Here is a 17,642-nt window from a genome sequence, read left to right on the forward strand (position 1 = left end):
GGACTATCTCATCTCCAGTATCTTTCATACAATCCTCACAGTAACCACTAAACAAAAAATCAGAGCAGAGCCACAATTCACAAAAAGACAGAAAACTGAGAAATCTTCCTCAGAAAACCACCAAAATGAAATGGCAGTCAGCAATACAGAGAAAGAGAAACAGTGGAAACATAGAACAACCAGAAAACAAGACATAAAATGGCAACACTAAGCCCTCATATAGCAATAATCACTCTAAATGTAAATGGGTTGAATTCTCCAATCAAAAGACACAGAGTAGCTGAATGGGTTAAAAAACAAGACCTAACAATATGCTGCCTCCAGAAAATGCACCTCAGCTTGAAAGACAAGCATAGGCTTAGAGTGAAGGGATGGAAGACAATACCCCAAGCTAATGATCAACAAAAGAAAGCAGGTGTTGTCATACTTTTCTCAGATAAAGCAGACTTCAAGTTAAAAGAGACAATGAGAGACAAAGAGAGGCAGTATATAATGACAAAAGGGACATTCCACCAAGAGGACATAACACTTACTAATACATATGCACCTAACACAGGGGCACCAAAGTACATAAAGCAATTATTAACAGGCCTAAAGGAAGAAATTAACAGCCACACAATCACAGTAAGGGAGCTCAACACCTCACTTATTTCAATGGATAGATCATCCAGACAACACATCAACAAGGAAACAGGAGATTTATATAAAACACTTGACCAGACGAACTTAATAGATATATAGAGAGCATTCTATCCCAAAACAGCAGAACATACATTCTTCTCACGTGCCCATGGAACATTCTGAAATATAGAGCATATGTTGGGTAACAAGGGAAGCCCCAATATATCCAAGAAGATTGAAATCATCCCAACCATCTTTTCTGACCACAACACTATGAAGCTAGAAATCAACCACAAGAACAAAACTGGGAAAGTCAGAAGTATGTGGAGACTAAACAACATGCTACTGAACCACCACTGGATCACTGAAGAAATCAAAAGGGAAATTAAAAAATACCTGGAGACAAATAAAAATGAAAATACAACATACCAAGTCTTATGGGATGCAGCAAAAGTGGTCATAAGAGGGAAATTAATAGAAATACAGGCCCACTTCAACAATCAAGAAAAATCTCAAATAAGTAATCTTAAAACACACCTAACAGAGCTAGAAAAAGAAGAACAAAGCCCAAAGTCAGCAGAAGGAGGGAAATAATAAAAATTAGAGCAGAAATAGAGACTATAAAAACAGTAGAAAAGATTAATAAGAGTTTAATAAGATTAATAACAGTACAAAATCAATTTTAAAAAATCAGTTGCATTTCTATATACTAACAATGAACGAGCAGAAAAAGAAATCCAGTGGGTTCTTTGAGAAGATAAACAAAACTGACAAACCCTCAGCCATACTTACCAAGAAAAAAAGAGAGAAGGCTCAAATAAATAAAAGGAGAAATGAAAGAGGAGAAATTACAACAGATACTGCAGAAATACAAAATATTATAAGAGAATACTATGAAAAACTATAAGCTCACTAATTCAATAACCTATTAAAAATGGAGGAACACCTAGACTCACACAACCTCCCAAAACTGAATCAAGAAGAAACAGAGAATCTGAATAGATCAATCACAAGTACAGAGATTGAAACAGCAACCAAAACCTCCCAAAAACAAAAGTCCAGGACCAGATGGCTTCTCTGGAGAATTCTACCAAACATTCAAAGCAGATTTAGTACCTATCCTTGCCAAACGATTCTGAAAAACTGAAGAAGATGGATGCTTCCTAACACATTCTATCAGACCAACATCACCTTGATCCCAAAACCAGACAAGTACAACACAAAAAAGGAAAGTTACAGGCCAATATTGCTGATGAACATACATGCAAAATTCCTCAACAAAATACTGGCAAACCGAATACAGCAACACATGAAAAGAACTGTACACCACGATCAAGTGGGATTCACTCCAGGGATGCAGGGATGGCTCAACGTCCACAAATCAATCAATGTGATACACCACATTAACAAAATGAGGAATAAAAATCACATGATCATCTCAATAGATGCAGAGAAAGCATCTAACAAGATCCAACATCCATTTATGATAAAAACTCTCAATAAAATGGGTATTGAAGTAAAGTACCTCAACATAATAAAGACCATATATGACAAACCCACAGTCAACATGATACTTGATGATGAAAAACTGAAAGCCATCCCTCTGAGAACAGGAACATAGTACTGGAGATATTGGCCAGAGCAATTAGGCAAGAAAAAGAGATAAAATGAATCCAAATTGGAAAAGAAGTAGTGAAACTTTTACTACTTGCAGATGATATGATTCTATATAAGAAAACTCTAAAGAATCCACCACAAAACTATTAGAAATAATCAACTACAGCAAAGCTGCAGAGTACAAAATCAATTTTAAAAAATCAGTTGCATTTCTATATACTAACAATGAACGAGCAGAAAAAGAAATCAAGAATACAATCTCATTTACAATTGCAACAAAAAGAATAAAATACCTAAGAATAAACTTAACCAAAGAGGTGAAAGACCTGTACACTGAAAACTGCAAGACATTACTGAAAGAAATTGAAGAAGACATAAAGAAATGGAAAGATATTCCATGTTCAGGGGTCAGAAGAATAAATATAGTCAAAACGTCCATACTACCTAAAGCAATCTACAGATTCAATGCAATCCCAATCAAAAACCCAATGACATTCTTCAAAGAAATAGAACAAAGAATAAAAAAATTTATATGGAATAACAAAAGACCCCGAATACCCAAAGCAATCCTGAGAAAAAAGAACAAAGCTAGAGGCATCACAATCCCTGACTTCACAACATACTACAAAGTTACAGCAATCAAAACAGCATGGTACTGGCACAAAAACAGACAAACAGATCAATGGATCAGAATTGAAAGCCTAGAAATAAAACCACACATCTATAGACAGTTAATCTTTGACAAAGGAGCCAAGAACATATAATGAAGAAAGGAAAGTCTCTTCAATAAATGGTGTTGGGAAAACTGGGCAGCTACATGCAAAAGAATGAAAGTAGACAGGGGCTGGACCCGTGGCCGAGTGGTTAAGTCCATGCGCTCCACTGCAGGCGGCCCAGTGTTTCGTTGGTTCGAATCCTGGGCACGGACATGGCACTGCTCATCAAACCACGCTGAGGCAGCATCCCACATGCTACAACTAGAAGGACCCACAATGAAGAATATACAACTATGTACTGGGGGGCTTTGGGGAGAAAAAGGAAAAAATAAAATCTTTAAAAAAAAAAAAGAATGAAAGTAGACCATTACCTTGCACCATGCACAAAAAATGACTCTGAATGGATTAAAGATTTGAATGTAAGAACTGAAACCATAAAAACCCTAGAAGAAAATATAGGCAGTACACTCTTTGACATGGGTCTTAGCCACATCTTTTTGAATACCATGTCTACTTGGGTAAGGAAAACAAAAGAAAAAATTAACAAATGGGACTACATCAGACTAAAAAGCTTCTGCAAAGCAAAAGAAACCATCATCAAAATGGAAAGACAACCCACCAACTAGGAGAAAATATTTGCAAATCATTTATCAGACAAGGAATTGATTGCCAAAGTATATAAAGAACTCACCCAACTCAACAACAACAAAAAACCCAACCCAATCAAAAAATGGGCAGAGGATATGACCAGACATTTTTCAAAGGAAGATATACAGATGGCCAAGAGACACATGAAAAGATGCTCAACATCACTAATCATCACGGAAATGCAAATTAAAATTACAATGAGTTATCACCTCACACCAGTCAGAATGGCTATCATTACCAAGACAAAAAACAACAAACGTTGGAGAGCACGTGGAAAAAAGGGAACCCTCATACACTGATGATGGGAATGCAAACTGGTGCAGTCACTATGAAAAACTGTATGCAGATTCCCCAAAAAACTAAAAAGAGAAATACCATATGATCCTGCTATCCCACTTCTGGGTATCTACCCAAACAACTTGAAATCAACAATCCAAAGTAACATAAGTACCCCTATGTTCACTGCAGCATTATTCACAATAGCCCAGACATGGAAACAATCCAAGTGCCCATGACTGACGACTGGATAAAGAAAATGTGGTACAGACATACAATGGACTACTGCTCGGCCATAAAAAGACAAAATTATCCCATTTGCAACAACATGGATGGACCTGGAGGGTGTTATGCTAAGTGAAATTAAGCCAGACTGACAAAGACAAATACCAGATGATTTCACTCGTATGTGGAATATAAACCAACACATGGACAAAGAGAACAGTTCAGTGGTTACCAGGGGAAGGGGAGTGGGAGGTATGCACAGGGGGTGAAGGGGACACTTAGGTGGTGACAGACAAGAAATAATGTGTAAATCAAACTATCATGAATCTCAATTTTTAAAAAAAGATGTATTAAAACTTTAATTACGCTTTTAACCTTTGATCCAATAATTCCATTCCTGGATACCAAGAAAAATAAGGGGAAATTTGTGCATAAATGTTTAATGCAGTACAATTTTTATTTTTTCATAAAAAAGAAGCAACCTAATGTCTAACCATTGTGGAATAATTAAGTACTGTAAAAATCAATACAGCATAATACACAGCTGTTAGAAATGTTTACAAAAAGTTTGTGTTAACAAGGAAAGTGCTTATATAACTATTATTGGAAAAAATAAAATTCAAACCAGTATATACAATATGATCTCAACTATACGTATTCACTGAAAAAATACTGAAAATAATGAATATCTTCCTATCTGAACTAAGGAACTGAAAAAAAAATTACAAAGCAAGAGATACATATACTCTAAAATAGTGTCTGGGCAGCATCAATTTTAGATGATTTTATTTCTCTCAATATATTTTTATTTTCTAGTAAAATGAAATTGTATTACTTTCATAATTAGAATAATTGGTTTTAATATTTAGAAGAACTAACAATCCCATTGATAAAATTAGTGTTAAAAGTACAGTGGTTCTAGTAACGTATGAAAAATGACATGCGCACAGCAGCACTACTCCTCTTCACTGCAGCACTACTGAAGTAGTAAAGGACTAAAACAGTCAAAATGACCGTCAATAAGGAACTGGCTACATCCACTACAAACGCCCACACCACGAAGGACAGTACTATGAAGCTATTAAGGGAATGAGGACTATCTGTATATTCTCTGCAGTCTGAAGTGATCCCCAGGATGTATGAAGAAAAGGAAGAGAGAGAAAAGTATGTATAGCATGCTACCATTTATCAGAGAAGGACAGTTATAAACTTACATATGTAATTTTTATATTTTTAAAAAGCAGAAGGATAAACTAAACACTTAAAAAGAAAAATGGGTCCTCTAGGGCAGGGCCATCCAACAGAACTTTCAGCAACAACAGGGGTGTTCTATAATCTGTGCTGTCCAGTATGGTAGCTGGTCACATGTGGCTACTGAACACTCGAAATGGGGCAAGTGTGACTGAGGAACTAATTTTTAATTCTGTTGAATTTCAATTAATTTAAATTTTAAAGGCCATGTGTACTGGCGATTAGCTGATTAACAATACAGCTGGAGGGGAAAGGGGGAAGCACAATTTAGGGACAGGGGTAGGCGCTAGACTTCTTTATCTATAACTTTTGTAGACTTGACTTTGGAAATTATAATTTTTAGAAATTAGATTTTTTAAAAGCAATTCTTATAACAAAAGGAAATGAAACAAATCTAACTACATACACAGTTGGTAAGATCACATAGATTAACCAGTTCAAATGACTTTAAAACACAATGATTTTACTTTATATCCCTAGTGAGATATATCTATATCCTACTGACAAAAAAAGCGCAGAAAGTCTTTTTATAAACTATTTTCAAAACTCATATTGTTGGTATTGTTATTCTCCGACTAGTACATATACATTGTAAAGCAAATGAGTAATTATGTTGCTGCGGTTAGACATTAGAATTTTCAACGTGGGAAGAAACAAAAATAAGCTAATATGAGTATTAAAACCAGTGAAAAATGTGAATTAGGAGTATCAGTATGAATTTATGATAGACTATTTCTTAGCTCTGTCCACTGAAAAATCCTAGAAATAACAAACTAGTAGCAACAAGCATTCCTAGCACCCAGATGTAGTGTCTAAATACTATTTCCTTTTAAAAGAAACTAGAGCTCTCTATAAAATGTCTTATTCCATTCCTGAGAATTCCATCCCATCTTGTACAGAAACATACAAGATGAAGCTAAGAATCTAGAAATTTGGTCACACTAGAAAGCAAGGAAGACATCAGACACTACTGATGGAGTGTCAAAAGGGCTCAGGAGCCAACTCGATGAAGCTCCTACTAGCTAGAGATGGGACAATCTCATAATCAATGAGAATTATATCACCAAAGGATTAAAACACATTAAATATGTTTAAATCCATGAGGCCATATGATATTTTAAGAAACTAGTTCCCTTTGGAAAATGCTAGGGAACCAACGCATTCATCTGAAAATCAATATGTAAAGAGAAAAAAATCAAACATGTATCTTGCCTACGCTGTTACAAGCTGTATCTCAAAACAACAAAATAGCAGATAACGGGCAGTATGTCTTAACAGAATTATACTAGCTAATAAATGAAAAAGGAAATATTAGAATAACAGAACTGGAATATTGCCATTTTGCAGTCACTAATGAAATAATGAAGCTAGACAATGATCACTAACAGCTGCTAACACCACAGAAAAGAAAAAACCAGACACTGCGTGCCTCCAGATAGGACACAATGATACCGGTGAAGTAATCTGCTCCTCCTACAAGAAAAATTAAGTCTGATTCTGATCAAATCTCTAAATGTAAATGACAAGTTACAGAAAACAGAAGGGAGAGATGTACAAGGAAGCAATTAGCAAAATCCAGACTGGCAAATTCTATAGGACAAACTGGTTTCTTTAACACATGAATTGCAAGCAGAAAAAGAAGAGATACAGTGATATCTATATATTAAGAAAGTCTTATGGAAAACAAACAATTGCAATCTGTGAACCTTATTTCAATCCTGATTCAAACAGAACATGAAAAAAATTATAAGATAACTGAGAAAATTTAAACATTGACTAGATGTTTCATGATATTAAGGAATTACTATTGCTTTAGGTGAGATAATGATATTTGTGGTTATTTTTTTAAAAAGAACTCTTATCTTTTAGAGATATATATTGAGATATTTATGGATAAAATTAAATAATGTCTGGGGTTTATTTCAAAATAACCCAAGGGGAAGTAGGTAAAGGTAGAGATGAAAAAAGATTGGCCATGAGTTAATACTTATGTAAACTGGATGACAGAGATCGCGGCTTCATTATTCCAGTATCTCTACTTCTGTAGCTGTCTGAAATTTTCCTTAGTAAAGAATATTTTTTTAAAAAGTAAGCAAACAGACAAAATTAGAACTCTGATTTTACTTCCTGCTTTATTAGTGCCTGGCAATCTCAGTCTGTTACAATTAACTACTGGATCTGAAATCAGCAATTCCAACAAATACTAATATTAAAAAATATATAAATTGGCCCGAATCTTTCACTCTGCAATTATCAAAGAAAATATTTACACATTTTTTAAAAACTATCTAGGGACCGGCCCAGTGGCACAGCAGTTAAGTTTGCAAGCTCCACTTCAGCGACCCGGGGTTCACCTGTTGAGATCCCGGGTGCAGACCTAAGCACTGCTTATCAAGCCATGCTGTGGCAGGTGTCCCACACATAAAGTACAGAAAAATGGGTATGGATGTTAGCTCAGGGCCAATTGTCCTCAGCAGAAAGAGGAGGAAGGGCAGCAGATGTTAGCTCAGGGCTAATCTTCCTGAAAAAAATAAATAAAAATTTAAAAATAATAAAACAAAAAGAAATTTTTAAAAGACTGTCTAGAAAACAAGGATGATGGATTAGAGCAATTAAGTGGCTCCACCACTTATTAGCTATGCAAATCTGGAGAAGTCACCTAACTTCTCCATCTAAATCTAAATCTCAATTTTCTCATTTATAAAATGGGAAAAACAATAGTAATTTCCTTAGAGAATTGTTGTGATGATTAAATGAGATAATTCACTAACTATCACACAATAAGCACTAAGTAAAGACCAACAATTATATTTACAATTCAAACATACAAAATGCTCAATAAGTTGATTGGTGTTCCTTGTTAAAGACTTTCAGTTTTAATTCAAATAACATAAGTACAAGTTGATTATATGGTATAGATGAAGATTATTTCTGTTTATACACGTGTATTAGAAACAGCTCCCTAACACCTGTCCCATCTAAGTCAGAGGTGCCACCTAACTTTTCACTGCAAAGATTAAGAATCCACAAAACATTACCTGCCACTCATATCCTATGTACCAGCACTCGCTCTCTCCCTCTGCCCCAAATATATGCATACAGTTTAAAAAAAAAAAGAAGAGGGGCCAGCACAGTGGCGCAGCAGTTAAGTTCACGTGGTCCGCTTTGGCAGCCTGCGGTTCACCAATTCAAATCCTGGGCCTGGACCTACGCACCGCTTACCAAGCCATACTGTGGCAGGCATCTCACAAATAAAGTAGAGGAAGATGGGCACAGATGTTAGCTCAGGGTCAATCTTCCTAAGCAAAAAGAGGAAGATTGGCAGTGGATGTTAGCTCAGGGCTGGTTTTCCTAAAAAAAAAGAAGAGGAAAAAAGGAAATACGCAGAGCCCCATTATGCAAGTCCTACTCCCTGGAGAACTATTTTAATGGCTTATATTTTTATGCTTATACTATTTTTTGAATTAGCAATTTTAGACTATGAAAGATGAGGATTTAACTCACATCTCATTTTAAATGGTTCAACATGCAACTACACATTGGTTATGCAGGAAATTTTCCTTATAATTCCTAATTGTCCTTTTTTCTTATTGAGAGGAAAAAACATCCTTCTTATCATATCACAGATATCTATCAGCTTCTTAGTCATTCAATCTACAGCCTGAAATCCATTCCATTCTTCCTCTTAAGGATATTTTTCTTGGAGACCAATGATTTCCTAATCTAACTTAAGCCAACTACTTTCCAGACCTGTTACACCACTGTCATTCTGGAATTACTTTTATTGTACTCCTGAGTTAATCTATTATTTCTAGTAGCCCATGGCATCATCTTTATTAGTTTTCATCATCATTTTACTGGTCCATATCCTCAAGTAACTTCTTGAGAAAGGGTAAATGGATTAGGAGGTAAATGTTCCGATTTCCCGTAGCCTGGGAATGTCTTTATTTTGCCCTCATACTTGATAGTTTTCATAGGTTCCAAATTCTATGACAAGTCATCTTCTCTCAGAACTTTGGAGACACTGTCTCACTGTCTTCTAAGCCCTCAGAGCTGCTAGTGAGACGTTACAGTCATTCTCTTAATCAACAGAGTTTTTTTTGAGCTCTCACTATGTAACAGAAATGAAAACAACAAATCTTTGCCCTTATGGAGTTTACACACTAGTTATGCTCATCTGATTCTCTTTCCTTTATAGGTTTCTTTTTTTCCCTCCCTAGGAGCTTTTAGGATGTTCCCTCCTGTAATAAGGAAATTTCACAACAATTTGCCCAGGTGTTGGTCTTTTTTTCACTGATTGTGTTGTCCTATTCTCCCCTTCTTCCTTTCAACCTAGAAACTTACATTTTTAAGCACCAGAAATTTTTTTTTAAAGATTTTATTTTTCCTTTTTCTCCCCAAAGCCCCCTGGTAGATGGTTGCATTATTTTAGATGTGGGTCCTTCCCGTTGTGGCATGTGGGACATGGCCTCAACATGGCCTGACGAGCGGTGCCATGTCTGCACCCAGGATCCGAACGGGCGAAACCCTGGGCTGCCACAGTGGAGTGTGTGAACTTAACCACTCAGCCACGGGGCCGGCCCCAGCACCGGAAATGTTTTGTTACTTTTTGATAGTTGATTTTTCCTTTACTCTTTTTGAAACTTCTACTGGTTAAATAACAGACCTGCTCTCTTTGTCTTTTTGCTATTTTCAAAGAGATTTACTCAATTTGTCTTCTAAACCATCCAGGTGCAAACATCTTAATTTCCAAGAACTGTTTCTTATTCTCATCTTTAAAATAATTATTCTGTTCTTGCTTTACTGAGGCAATATATCTTCATTTCTCTGAGAGCACTACATAGATATTTTATGTCTATTCTGTCTAATTCTGATCCAGGAACTATCTCTGTTTCAAATGGTCATGGTTTTTCTGTTTATCTTAGGCTTCTTATTTATATACTGCTGGTTTTATTTCTTTGAGGGTAATTTTTGGTTGGCCATTGACAGTTTAGAAAGAAGAGAAAGGAAGAAGAAATGGAAACTGTGTACATGTGAGTAGGGCTTTCCGACAGGCACACGTTGCTTTAGGATGAACAGCAGAGAATCAGCCATTATGCAGGGGCCTCCCTAAAAGCTAGAATCAGGAGGGATTATCTCCTAACACAAATGTCCACCATGGCAACTCTGCTTCTCCTTAGTGTTGTCTTTGTTTTTATTTCCTGAAGAAATTACCTCTGTCTTTTCTGATGCGAAAGGGAGGGAGGCACAAGGGGCAGGGAGTATTACACTGACCATCACTGTGCACGGGCTTGGGTGGGAAAGGAGGCACAAGTATTCCATATATAGTTTTTCAATTATTCTTCCTTCCCGTTTGCAATTTATCCTTTCTCTCTGACTTTTTAAATCCCAAGATTCTCTGAGATTCTGTTAGATACACCAGAATCTTTCTTTACTGCAGTTCCCTCTTAAATATTTGGGAAAATAGTTCTCTCCTCTGTTTCATCCATTGTTAGTCTTTGTATCTTTCAGAAATGTGTTGTAATCTCTCATCTACCGCAAAAACTCTATCATCCCTTCAACGTTATAGGTTTATTCTTTTTTCCTTAATATTACTTTAATGTTGCCTCCAAGGAGAGAGGAGACGAGAACATATGGTCAGATCTACATCTTTAACAGCAAATATAAGTCATTTTTAAGCCAATTATTTCTAACAATTATTCTCACCCTTTTAAAACAATTTGATATATGCACTTTTCCTAAATCCATGAAACTACTATTTAATTCATGCACTCATTGAGTCAACAAAAATTACTGACGATACAGATGCCATTTTAGACAATGAGGAAACCAAGATGAGCAAGAATACACCGAGTTCCTTTAGGGCAGGACCTGGCTCTTCCATCAAAGAGAGATAATTAAGAAAAACATTCCCAATAAGTTATTTATGCATCCTTTATATATTCCCTAAAAATATTACATGCTAATTACATGAAAACACTTTCTTAATAGTGATAACAAATTCAAGAATATCCCCAGAAACACTAGAGAATATTTTATCTTTGCCAGACTTCTGATTATTTAGGATTTATTCTGAAATAAGGCAGGTATTTCTAACCTACATATACTGGTATCACCGCATACTACGTTACAATTTTTCATGACAACAAACAAGTATTCTTTAGAAACTATAGCCACCCAAAGATGTAAGCCTTCCTAGAGAATGGAAATTTACACACTTGTGAAAATTCACTTTTAAAAAATTCATCCTTGATCCTTGTAGAAACACTGTTGCCTGGCTGACAGTGCTGTCAGAAAAACAGTTCAAACAAGCAAAGAGGCAAACAAAAGTTAACAAATTAAAGAAAAAAGGAAGACATGAAATATTATACCAAAAGAAGAAAGGAAGAAATAGATAAACATGAGGTAAGGCAACTATTAGAATAATAATTATTAATTTTTTAATAAAGTATAAACAAATAAAAAAGTGCTATAGCTTAATAAGATTACATAGCAATTTAGCACTGGAAGGAATCCTAGAGAACCACTCCTTTCTTTGCAGAGATTAAGGAAACTAAGGGCCAGAAAAACAAAGGGACTTACCCAAGATCACAATGTATCCGCGGTCACGGAGCTAAGTTAGTAAAACTTGAAATGGACTACAAGTTTTTCTGACTTTTAGTTGAGTGACCTATTTAATATTTCGAAATCAGCAACCAGATGAGCATGACCTCACCTCTGAAGCCACCTCCACCTGCATATATCCCACACCGTTGCGCTCCCTCTGCTAAAACTGAAGAAGCATTTCTGTTCCTTTTAAGAACTAAACCTTTCGCCTGTCTTCTTTCCCACACCTTCTCTCCGTCTCAAGGATTGTGCCCTCTCTACAGGATCATTCCTATCAACAAAGAGGCTCTAATAAACCTCTTGCTTGACTCCATGTCCTACCGCATCTACAACCCAATTTCTCTACCCCAATTTTCCAATAAATTTTTTTTGAAGAGTAATCTATAATCTAGAATGTTATCTCTACTTCTTTTCCAACCATTTTCTTCTGAATCCACACTAGTCACGTTTTCACCCCTACCATTCCACTGAAATAGCTTTTGTCAAAATAGACAATGATGGTCATTTTGGCTAAATCCAACAGCCAATTTTCTGTCCTACTCGTCCTTGACCTCATAGCAGGATTTGACACAACTAACCATTCCCTCTTTCCTGAAATACTCTCTTTTCTTATTTAGTTTCCACAGCCATCTGCTCTCCTGGTTTTCTTACTGTCTCACTGGCTGTCTCTTCTCAGGCTCCTCTGTTGAATCTCCCTGCTCTTCCTGATCTCTAAATGTTGGAATACACAAGGCACCACATATTGGCCCTCTTTTCTTTACCTACACTCTCTCCTTAGGTGATCTCATCTAGATTAATTTACCTTGACTTCCAGATTCATATACTCACGTTCCTATTCAACAACTCCATCTGGGTATCTAAAAATCATTTCAGAATTACAGGTCCAAAACCAAAACCATGATCTGTCCCCTCTCTACCCCCACCCTTTCCTATTTTTCTGATCTCATTAAATGACACCTCCATGTACTAAATTACTCATGTTGCAAATCTAAGGATCACTTTTGATTCCTTCTTAATCTTACATCCCAACCATCTGTAAAACCAGATGGTTTTATCTCCAAAATATATTCCAGATTTGCTTATTTCTTACCATCCCCACTGCTACTGCCCTAGTCCAAGCCACCATCTTTTCTCACTTGAACTTCTGCAACCGCTTCCTAACTGATATGCAGCATCATCCTTGCTTCACCAGTCAGAGAAAGCTACCTGACACAGACATTAGACAGCATTATTCTCCTGCTTAACACCCCTCAACGGCTTCCTACAGTCTTCAGATTCCTGAACCAGATCTGCAAACTCCTACAAGATCTAGCCTTTCTGTGTACTTCTCCATCCTTATTTCATGCCACTCGTCCCCTCACCTGCTTTTTCAGCCAACGTGGCCTTCTTTTGTGCCCCCAACATGCCAAGTTTTGTGCCCCCAACATGCCAGGTTTGTTGCCACTGCTGCCTGGCTACCTCTGCTGCCAGCAAAAGAGCTCATAACAGGCAACTAGACGTGTAAAATAAAAATGACCTTAGAGAGAAAGATATAAATAAGGAAATCTCTCTCCCCAAAAAGGAAAATAACTAACTAAAGAAAAGGAAAAGAACTAACTAAAGACGGGATAAAGATAAAAACAATATTGCTGCATTGAAACTGCAACCTCTTCTCTCCTATAAAGGAGAAAAAATGTTTAGAAACAAATAAAACCAAGTAGTTTTTCCACTCCTCTACTCATATGTTCCAGGATATTCCTGAGCATTTTCTTATCCTACATTTATTTACAGAACATCTGCTCTTGCTTAAACACAAAACTATGTTTACATTTTAAGGATGGTTTCCTAGACTTCAAGTCAGATCACAGTAAATTCTAGACTTAAAATTTAAGGCATCATCAGCTTCTTTTAAACAGCATTTTGAAATAATGGGTCAAATGAAAGCATCTTAACTACAGTGTATTCCTAAAGTTTAGTCAAATGAAAACACCAGAGAATATTCATTCATTCATTCATAAGGCATTTATTGAACAGCTACTAAGTGTCAGGCACTTAACTATGGATCAAAGTGGAGATACAAAAATAAGTAAGACACAACTGATCCCCTCGTTAAGAGTTAAGGAACTCCCCAGACAAGAAGAAAAGGTAATGCAAGAGTAAACGTACTAACGATAAAGGGAAGTTAAGGAAGCTAAGTAAACTCAAAACTAAGAACAGAGGACAGAAGGGAGTTTGGGAAGGTTTCCAAAGGAGGTAAGGCCTAAACTGAGTCTTTAGGTATTAGCAGAGGTTAAGCACAAGTATGATTTAGGTTGTGTGTTTGTGTTCTGGTGGGGTGGAACGATAGATGAGGCTAGTAAAAGAAGGCAGTTGGTGAGGGAAGACCCTATTTCAGTAAGACGAAGCAGCGTGTGCAAAAGTAAAAGGCATGAGATATATGTGGCATTTCATCAAAAGGCCAATAGTTTACAACTGTGCTGTCCAACACAGTGGCTACTGAGCACTGAAATGTAGCCAGTCAGATTGAGCTATGCTGTAAGTATAAAATACACATGAGATTTTGAAAACTTAGTGCATAGAAAAGAACATAAAATCTCTCGTTAATAATCTTTTTTATATTTATTATATGTTGAAGGAGTAGCTGAGATATATTGAGCTAAATAAAATATATTATTAAAATTAATTTCACCTGTTGGTATTTTCTTGTGTGGCTACAGAAAAAATGTTAAATTACGTTTTGGTCAACAACAAAACGCATATACGACAGCGGTCTCATAAGATTAGTACCATAGAGCCTAGGTGTGTAGTAGGCTATACCATCTGGGTCTGCGTGAGTACACTCTGTGTTGTTCACAACGGTGAATCACCTAAGGACATGTTTCTCAGAACATATCCCCGTGCTCAAGCAATGAAAAACTGCATATGGTTCACGTTACGCTTCTATTGGACAATCTTGGTTTAGAACTCCACTGGCTGGGGGGTAATGATAAAGAAATAATAAGTCAGGCACAATTAAGTGGAAGAGGCCATTAAAAGAAGGATCTTTACATCATACTAAGAAGTTGGGTGGAAACAAACCAAAGATCTTCAGTAGGATTAAAAAGATCAGATCTGACATTTACAAAGTCCATCTCCAACCCAAGAATTAGAGGGCAATAAGGCTGAAGAAAGAAGACCAGCTTGTCTTGAAATCATTTGACAAAGGATAGCGGTGTGAACTAAGGTAGGATAACTAGAGATACAGAGTGCAAAACTGAGTCAGAAATGTTTATCAAATAAAATAAACTGGACATGGTGAGAGATTATACATGGAGTACGAGAAGAGAGAAGAAACTAAATGAATTCCAAAGTTTTGGGCTTGCAAAACTGGGTGAATACGGTACCACTGAATAGGACAGGTTTGGTGGGGCAAGGGGATGGGTTCAATATTAGACAAACTAAGCTAAGGATGCCTGTGGGAAATCAAAGCTAATACAAAAAATTAGCTATATAAATTGGGAGCTAACTCAAGAGTTCCAGGACAGAGATAAAAAACTGAGACTACATCAACAAAATACAGATGGTGGAAGCGAAGACTACCAAACGCCTGAGGATGAACTAGCCGAGAAAAGAACAGAGTGAAGAGAAGGCAGAAGACTGAATTATGAGGAAACACAATAATTAAATGATGGGCAGAGGAGGAGGATCCCACAAAGGAGATCAAGAATGACAGGCAGGAGAACCAGGAGAGGGTAGCGTCTTTATCATAAAGGATTTCTACTGTGTCTTACAGAATTACAGCTACATGATTGTTTAACAGAACAGATGTGACTGACAAAAAAAAAAAATCTCTTTTCCAAAGTCACCAATTACTTTTTGATATTTGAAATAACACTTTGTCAACTGAGAGAATCAAAACAAACTCTTATTTTCTATTATGTGTTTGGATAATCGCATAAGTCAACATGCAACAAAAATCCCAAAGTGAAATATTTAGAATGGTAATATAAAATTCAAACATGGAAATACAACTGGAAAAAACAGAGATTAAAATAACAACCATGCTAGAGACAGTAAAGAATCTCCAGACCCATATCCTTTTTCAAGTTTTACTGTTTTCCAAACTGCATGGAGCCCCTCTCGCCAAAAAAAAAAAAAAAAATTTAAATGATGACTGTTGATCCTGAAGAAATATCTTATCCAAGTTCTTAACCTGAAGATAAAGGACGAACACAAACATGCACATGCCCGTGTACTTTCCTAGGGAGAGGAGCCAAAACTTTCTTCAGACTTTCAGCGGGGGGTCCACAAGGGAAAAGATTAAGAAAATCGCCAGTCAATGCAGCCCACAGAATAGCTCACACAAACCAAAAACCAATAACAAATCCATCCAATTTTTTTCATTTACCTAAGTAACATTTCAATAAAATCAATCCTCACAACATATCTACAATTTCCATTCTCAAACGGAAAAAAAATATGGTTCTAGTAATTTGTTACTAGGCAGTAATTCGTTGCCAATTGATGTTAGTAATCTGTCCAAGGCCACAAAGTGAATAAGAGGTTTATACTCAGGTGAACTGGACGGGTGCTCTTCACAACTGTTAAACACTGCTCCTTGGTCCTCCCAAGGTACAAAACCGAGTATCTGACCACCTACGCCAACTCATCTATTCCAACAAGGCACATTTTTGCCAACCCTCTTTCCTCCTTTCATCTCATCCGTGAAGGATGTGGAAAAATTTCACAGCCAGGACAAGTGAGGTTTTCCACTCTAACCAGTCTTAATCTCCCCCTATTTATCATCCCAGAGCTACCAAAAGCCTCACAGCCTCTTCCCCTTCTTGGCCCCGTCCCTCCTGGCTCATCTTCAGTCTCCACAGCCTCTAGGGTTTTCTAATAAATCCTAACCCCTTCTTCCAGGGCCTCCTGCACCGCGCTCCCTTTCTCCTCGTCCCGATCTCAACCCTTCCCCAGCTCCTCCTCCGCCCCGTCACTTCCCGACCCCCACCTGGCAGTCCCTCTCCCCTCCTCCGGCCCGCTGCCGCTGCCCGGGTCTGACTTCCTTTCCGAGGACTGTCTTCTCCCCGCTCGCCACAGCCTCCCCGCCTCTAATCCTTTCATCCTTCCCGCTTGGACAGCTCCACTCGCACGCCGCGACCCACGACCACCGCCTCGCCAGCTCCCCACGCCCCGGCCGCGTCCCCTCGCACCGCGACCTCACGAGTCTCCACGCCCACCCAGAGCCCAGCGCCACCCCCCGACCCCCTCAGGGCCGACGCGGCGGCCCGCCTGCTTGCCTTCTCTCCGCCGACCGGACTCCCCGCCGGGGCCTCGGCGTCGGGCCCCCGAAGAGCGGGTGCCTGGCTCCTGCGAGGCTGCGGAGGCCGCGGGGCGGGCGCCGAGGTTGCCGGGTTGCGGGAAGTTTGAACACAAGGCCAGGGTAGGGGCGGGGACGGCAGCTCCCAGGCGGCGGAGGCGCGGCTACCTCGGCTCCACGGTAACGGAGGCAAAGACCCAGACTGCACTGCGGGGCGACCGCAGCCAATGGTGCCCGCCCTCGATCTCTCATTGGTGTCTGTCTCCAGGTTGCGCTTTCTATTGGCTTAAGTGGAACGGGAAGGCGGGACGAGAAGGACGAGAGAAGGCGGCCATTGGTTGGTCGCTCTAGCGGCCCCGGCGATCTACAGTAGGAAAGTCGTTCGCGCCGCCGCTCCTCAAAGC

General features: G+C 38.1%; 1 protein-coding gene across 3 annotated transcripts in view; it reads right to left on the reverse strand.

Moving 5' to 3' along the window:
• LCA5 (lebercilin LCA5) overlaps window positions 1-17,442 on the reverse strand; it is a 67,989-nt gene extending 50,547 nt beyond the window's left edge. The window contains exons 1-2 of one of the 3 annotated variants that reach the window (XM_070559016.1): window positions 16,930-17,111; window positions 11,937-12,024 (exon numbers count right to left, since the gene is read on the reverse strand). The gene's annotated coding sequence lies outside the window, so the exon portion shown is untranslated. Of the gene's footprint in view, window positions 1-11,936; window positions 12,025-16,929; window positions 17,133-17,218 lie in introns of those variants that run through there. The other 2 variants (XM_070559013.1, XM_070559015.1) reach the window with 2 other exon arrangements.
• Window positions 17,443-17,642: the final 200 nt, after the last annotated feature.

This window comes from Equus przewalskii, chromosome 9 (genome assembly GCF_037783145.1).
Source record: "Equus przewalskii isolate Varuska chromosome 9, EquPr2, whole genome shotgun sequence".
Classification (NCBI taxonomy): Eukaryota; Metazoa; Chordata; class Mammalia; order Perissodactyla; family Equidae; genus Equus; species Equus przewalskii.